We start from the raw sequence: 7500 nt of genomic DNA, 5'->3' as shown, positions 1-7500 counted from the left end.
GCTCGGTTTCTGCGGTCCGTATGCATGCTGAACTCCTGTCCATCCCAGAGGTGTGGAAGACGTCAGTTAGCTACAGAGCTTTCGCCTTCTGTGCACCTTCCTTGTGGAATAATCTTCCCCTGGATGTTAGAAGGGCAGGGTCTCTTGAGGTTTTCAAATCTAGAATTTATTATAGCAGGGCTTAGTTCTATGCATTGTGGTCCGATTGTTAACTTTCTATTTTTAGGTTCCCAAATCTTTTTATACTATTGTTTTTGTACTATTTTGTACTATTGTACGTACGATTTGAAACCATGAGTCCTGTTGTTGCTAGGCAACGAAAGTTTGGTTACTGCAGAACAGGAGCGTCCCAATCAGTATACTTCTGTACTTCAAGCACACTCGTTCTAGTTGTACGCTGCCCGCTCTGCTTGCAGTATGGCTCAGAGACGCTGACGTTGTTTAATTGAGTACCCTGACACACAAGGGTGGAGTTTGAGACGCACCACACAGTGCTTTCGCAGTCGCACGCAGGCAGCAACCAGGGTAACTTTCAAGGTGAGCTAAAATGGTCTTGATGTTGATTTAATCCACCTTCAATCGTCGAATTACTTTAGCCTTATGCAAACATGTTTTATGAGTTAGTGTTAGGTTTATGTTTGTTCTGGAAATGAAACGGCATACAGAAGTACCTTTACAATGGAAACCACTAGCTAGCTCTGCCCACCATGTTTTCAATGACTGAAGCTAGGTGCTAGCTAGAGTTTGCCTTTGTAAATCAGCAACGATGTCAGCCTGAGGAAGATTTACAACGTGCATTTAACATGGTACTGCATTTCAGAAGCAAATTTAGCGATGGTGAATTGATAACATAAAAAAATAAACGTGGTGAAACCGGTCTTGCAGTTGACTTCTCTGTTTGTTTGTGTTCACAGGACTTCCTCTGGATGGTGGCAGATTGACAACTTCACATCAGTGAACATGAATCTCATAACTGATTGGAAAAATAAATAAAGTTTTGCACACAATGTGTTTGTCTGTGTACTTGAATCACTTCATAGTAGGCTAGTCTATATTGTATTAAAAATGATAATAACTAAGTAATTGAGTGGAAATAAGAAATAAGACATTTTAAGACCATGAAAATATGTAATTTCCATAAAATTGAGTGGAATAGGTGATAATGCATTTTACGGCCCTGATTCTATCTTATTTCCATATAACTACTCAATTGTTTACAAGGTAATTAAGCAGAAATAATACAAGGATGCTTGGGTGGTCGTTTCTATGCTATAACATAGGAAGAGGGAATATTGCACATTACGGCCCTGATGTAGCCTAATTAGTATGAAACTACTTCGGCTGATACCGTTTAGTTACTGGCATACCTACCACCTAACTACTATGATGACACAGTAGCTGTTTCCATTAGCCTACTATTAACTAGAAACTACAGCATAATTGCACTGGAAACTGTATGGTTATTTTTGCTGTTATTAATGAGAAATTATAGTGTAATTGCACCGGAAACCATATGGTTATTTTGCTGTTATTACTAATAACAAGCAGTTATTACCATAAAATTAGACTGAAATTACTGAGAAATTAGTATGAAATTAACACCTTATTAGCGATCCGTAAAGTAAAGTGTTGCCGTTATTATTTATAAACAGAAATAAACATAAACAGACATAAATACACTCATGCATGCACACAAACACACATGCACGCATGTACACGTACAAACATATCACAAACATCCTATAAGCACATGTGCACGAACAACACACATACTGTACATGCACAAACACACATGCACACACGCATGTGCGCGCGCACACACACACACACACACACACACACACACACACACACACACACACACACACACACACACACACACACACACACACACACACACACACGCACGCACACACACACACACACACGCACACACACACACACGCACACTGTACAACTGAAGCAGATGATGGGCAATCGCATGTTGCCTCCATGCTACGGGCCCTGGCTGTCAGTCTGGACTGGGCTTTATTAGCTGCTCACGCAACCTGTTGGAGATTTAAAACCAGACGCTTCCTCTCTCCCACCATCACCACCACCCGACTCCCATCCCACCCCTCCCCAACCCAACCCAATCCAACCAGACCCCTCCTCCCTACACCGTCCCATCCTATCCCCATCCGTCCTAGATTTATGCTGTACTCTAGTCACTCACTAACTGAGCCAAAAGAGAGAAAAACGAGCAAGAAAAAAACCCCAAAAAAACAAAACAACAAAAAAAATCGGAAGCCGCTATAAGGCAGGGGCCCACATGGGGCGTGTCCGGTTGGTTGGTGGCACGGTGGCGGCCGTGCTGTGCGGGGACGGTCCAGCCCAGCCCGGTCCAGCTTGGTGTCCAGGGGCTCAGGGGGTGGGGGGGCCCTGCTGCTCTGCTGGGCCCGAGGCTGGCTGGAGCTGGTGCTGGGCTAAGTCGCTAATGATTACATCAGCAGAGTGAGTCAGTGGCCTGCTTTGCTCAGGTGTCACTGGCACCCGATGTGTGACCATCTGCTTGCGCACTCACTCTCTCTCTCTCTCTCTCTCTCTCTCTCTCTCTCTCTCTCTATTCTAGCTCCACTCTCCTCCGCTATCCGTTCTGCTCTTTCCTCTCTATCCTCTACTCTTTAGTTCTCTTTCCTCGCTTCTCTTGTCCCTACCTCGCTCTCCTCTCCTGTATCCTCCTCTCCTCCTTCTATCTCTTCTTCCCTATTCCCTCCCCTCCTCCCGCTCCCTCAGTGCCGACCCTCTGCTGTAGTTTTATATCCCCCTCTTTCTCTCTTTCCTCTCCTCACTGCTCCTCTCCTGTTTCTATCCCTTTCTCCTCTCTTCCTCCCCCGTGGTCCCCAAGCCTTATGCCTTAGCTCTCTATACCCCCTCTCTCTCCTCTTCCCTCTCTCCTCTCCTCCTTCTCTCCTCACTCACTCTCTCTTCTCCTCTATCCCTTCCTCTCCTCTCCTCTTTCCCCCAGGTCCCAGAGCGCTGGTTCTCTGCTGTAGCTCTCTATCCCCCTAATTATCTCTCCTCTCCTCTCTCTTCCCTCTCTCCTGTTCCTCCCATTCCCCCTCTCCTTCTCTTCTGCCTTTCACCCCTCCCCTCCTCTCCTCTCCTCTCCTCTCTCCTGTTCCTCCCATTCCCCCTCTCCTTCTCTTCTGCCTTTCACCCCTCCTCTCCTCTCCTATTGCAACCAGGCCCCTGACCGCTGCCCCACTGTCCTAGCTCTCTATCCACCCATTCTCTCTCCTTTCCTCCCTCTCCCCTCGCTTCCCTCTCTCCTCTCCTTTCTTCTCTCCTATGCCTCTCTGCCCTCCTGTCCTCTCCTCTCCTCTGCTCCTCCCCTCGCCTCTGCTCCTCTCATCTCCTCTCCTCTCCTCTCCTCTCCTCTCCTCTCCTCTCCTCTTCTCCCCTCCCCTCCTCTCCTCTCCTCTCCTCTCCTCTCCTCTCCCCTCCTTTCCTCTCCTCTCCTCTCCTCTCCTCTCCTCTCCTCTCCTCTCCTCGCCTCGCCTCCTTCTCCCATGTCCCTGACCGTTGGCCCACTGCCGTAGCCACTGGGTCAGGGCAGCCCACTAGCGACCCCCTCAGACCAACCACTCATAACCAGGAACACAAAAAAAAATACAATGCAACCCATGCATGCAGTGCAAATGCACCAACAGGGAGAAGGAGAAAGAGAGACAGAAGATGTGAGAGAGAGACGGTGAGGGCGATGTAGAGAGGGAGAGATAAAGAGACAGAATGAAAGAGACAGACCAAGGAGAGATACTGTAGAGCGAACTGTACTGTATACTGTACTGTTGAGACAATCAGAGAAAGTAGAGACAGTCAGAAAGACAGATGGATGTGGAGTAAGACAGTGGGAGGAGAGGCAGCAAGAGACGAGAGGAAAAAAGATAGTTATACAGAGACAGGAGAGAGAGAGAGAGAGAGAGAGAGAGAGAGAGAGAGAGAGAGAGAGAGAGAGAGAGAAGAGAGAGAGAGAGAGAGAGAGAGAGAGAGAGAGAGAGAGAGAGAGAGAGAGAGAGAGAGAGAGAGGAGAGGCAGCTTGACAGCCAGCACAGCATGTAAGATATAGTACTGGGCCTTTGTGTTCCAACCACAGTATGGCTTTTTGAAACTACAGTCTAAAACTTACACTAGATATAAACATTACCACTCCAGTGGCATCATGTTTTGAACAGACTGGCCCCTAGTTAGAAAAAGCAACTACAGTACCGGTACATCTGGCATGCAGAGCTGAGCGATACTGAATCTGTCTTTAAGTGGACAGAGATGGATGGTTTGTTTTGAATGTTTTGGTATGTTTTGGTGGTGGTGGTGGCGGCTACTGGAGGATGGATGAGGATGGATGGGTGATCTATCGGGGGCCCTCGTCAGATGGGAACAAAAACAAAAGGCAAACATGCTGCTGCGCCTTATGGGGACTGGCAGCCAGGCATTTCAGGCCATACAGTATACCCCAGCCCAGCTCCTCCTGGCACTGCTTGCCTACCCCATCACAAGACCAGGCGGGCGGTGGGACTGGGAGTGGAGAGAGAAGAGGGGCACAGACTGGGCATTGTGCTCTGTCCGAATGAACGGACCAACAAACTCTCCTCCCCACCCAACCCTCGGGACACACATACACCGATGCACGGTCAGATGCACGCACAGAAGCAAATACACGCACGTATGCACGCGCGCGCACACACACACACACACACACACACAAACGCACACGCACACACACACACACACACGCACAAACACACGCACACACACACACAAACACACAAGCACACGCACACACACACACACAGTGTTTAAATCGCCCCTTGCTGGGAGCAATACAAGCCTAGAACAGCCATGAATGCAAATGATTGTCTATTACTGTCTAAAAGCTTTGTGTGTCTATATTGTACGGCTCTGCCTAATGTGTTTCTGATCATCCTTCCCACATTGGCTGCTTTTGTTTATGTGGTTTGCAAAAGACTGTCTTGCTCCTTCGCCCCTTGTCTCGCAGTGCGTTCCCACTTCCCACATATCCTCTTCTTTTCCCGTGAAATGCTGTTTTGTTCACACTGCTTATAAGCAAGCAACGATTTGGAGACGATAATAAAGGGAAATGCATTTTTTTATGCATTCATGTTGTTCAAACTGGTTATAAACAAGCGACAATTTAGAGTTAATAACAGACCAACACGAAGTGGGTTGTTTGGGAGACGCAATGCTCTATGGAATTGTAAAAGGAAGTCTCAATCAATTATGCATGCACAACGCAGAGCATGAATGGAGGACTTGGTTAGGGAAAAAATAAATCTGCAATGCATTGCATGGTGCATGGTTCTCAAATGAATTGAGACTTTATTTTGAGGATGGAACTTTTGAGAGCAGCCTACTGTACCCCTACCCCTTACCCCCGTTTAATAGATCTGACAATGTATTTTCTATGCCGCATGTTTCTGTAATGTGAGTTTGACGTGGGGCAGATGGCTCGAACATGCTGACAGCTATGGAAACCTTGCCAGCGCTGGGAGTCAGTGGGAGAGTAGCTTACATAATGGCGCTGCAGTATGGCACGCTGAAAAAAATGTGTGCATTTTTTGTGTCTGTATGTGTGTGTGCATGTGTTCATGTGCGTGTGTGCGGGAGAGAGGGAGAGAGAGAGAGAGAGAGAGAGAGAGAGAGAGAGAGAGAGAGAGAGAGAGAGAGAGAGAGAGCGAGAGAGCGAGAGAGAGAGAACGAGTCTCATGTGTATGCTAATGCTTTTTACATATTTATTACATGTGTGTGTCTGCATGTATCCATTTATATGTTTGCCTACATGACAGTAAAACTATATTTCTTATATTACTATATTTCACCACTGCCCATATTGACTTGGGCCTATCTGATTCTGATGCAGAGTCATGTTGCAGCATAAAGTATATGAATAAGGGCAAGATGTAGAAATGTAATGATTTCTTATTTGCATATGCATGTGTGTTTGTGTTGGGTTTTGTGTATACAGTATATGGGTATGCTTTGTGGGCCTCTCTCTCTCTCTCACTCTCTCTTTCTGTATGTGCATGTGTGCGTGTGCGTGTGTGTGTGTGTATGTGTGTGTGTGTGTGTGTGTGTGTGTGTGTGTGTGTGTGTGTGTGTGTGTGTGTGTGTGTGTGTGTGTGTGAGCGTGTGTGTGAGTGTGCGTCCATGCATGCAAGTGTGTGTGTGGAGATGACTGTTTGTGTATACTTGACTTTGTGTGTGTGTGCATGTGTGGGTAAGTACAGTATGTACACACGGATGTGTGCACCTATGTATGCATACAGCAAGTATGCGTTCCCTATGTGTGTTCGTGTGTGACTGTTCTGCATGTGTGCGACACCTGAACACTGCCCCCCCCTGCCTAACCTGCTGCTGGCTGCTACAGCCATTACACAGCTCCACATCACCTGTGTTGGACAGACCCGTTTTTTTTTTTTTTTGTCAGTCAGCTCGGCTATTTTTGGACAACCTCCCAACCCCCCCCCCCCACACATACACACCCCCTCCTTAAATTGCCGCCTGGGGTACCTGGCAGTCGAAACAGGAGCTCACGTACTCACTCACTCAATCTCCCTCTCTTACTGCCTTGCAGGCCCGACACGACAGTGGCAGAATAGTACATTAGGAGTTTGGGACGGGGGAAAACGTTTCGCACTGAAGGCAGCCCAGGCTATTTATAGCGCTGGCCCCTCTCTGTCTAAAAAAAGAGCGAAATTAATCATTGGCTAGCCGAGTGAGAACGGAGTTTAGCGTTTTTTTTCGGGAGCGGCCTTGATAATGAGTTAATACACCGCTGTGACGCTCACACGGATACGGATACGCAGAGTGATGCCTTTGAACCACACATGCCTGGAGGAGGATGTGGCTCTCTCAGGCTGCACCGCATGTGTACATATTAGTTACTGATGTACTATTTATTTCGGGTTTTCTTAAATTTCTTAAATAACCACGTTTTTTTCTAATTGCTGTTCAATATATTTCACAATTCTTTATAGTCATATTAACATGTACGTTCTTGTTAGAGTACATTACTTTCAAGGGCAATTAAACTTCATTTCTGCGTACTACCCTGTACGATGATGATGATGATGATGATAGATGCTAAATTAATAATACTATACAGCTCACACACGCACACGCACACGCACACGCACACGCACACGCACACACACACACACACACACACACACACACACACACACACAGACACACACACACAGACACACACACAGAGCCAGGCAGGCAGAGGGAGTTACTATAGGAGCCCTAATAATCAGGTCACTTTTCAGAGCCAGTGATTTTTTGCGGCAGTTCAATTACGACGGCCAAGTGGGCCACTTCCTGCCAGAGCGCAGATGCAATAATGACACATGATTATAATGATTTAATTATCTCTTATTTCGCTTGTCATTCACATGCAAGATGCAAGCAGCTTACTGGAATGAAGTCATGCTCGGAACG

The 7500-nt window shown here is 46.9% G+C and overlaps 1 protein-coding gene and 1 long non-coding RNA gene across 3 annotated transcripts in view; one reads left to right on the top strand and one right to left on the bottom strand.

Moving 5' to 3' along the window:
• Positions 1-7500, bottom strand: part of LOC134461321 (diacylglycerol kinase beta) — a 167480-nt gene that overhangs the window by 68353 nt on the left and 91627 nt on the right. The window lies entirely within an intron of this gene.
• LOC134461851 (uncharacterized) lies at positions 308-1007 on the top strand. Its single transcript, XR_010037432.1, has 2 exons — positions 308-537; positions 915-1007. It is a non-coding gene; the product is annotated as an uncharacterized LOC134461851 (long non-coding RNA).

The sequence above is a fragment of the Engraulis encrasicolus genome, chromosome 13, assembly GCF_034702125.1.
Source record: "Engraulis encrasicolus isolate BLACKSEA-1 chromosome 13, IST_EnEncr_1.0, whole genome shotgun sequence".
In the NCBI taxonomy this organism is placed as follows: domain Eukaryota; kingdom Metazoa; phylum Chordata; class Actinopteri; order Clupeiformes; family Engraulidae; genus Engraulis; species Engraulis encrasicolus.
This window is presented reverse-complemented; position numbering and strand designations above follow the sequence as displayed.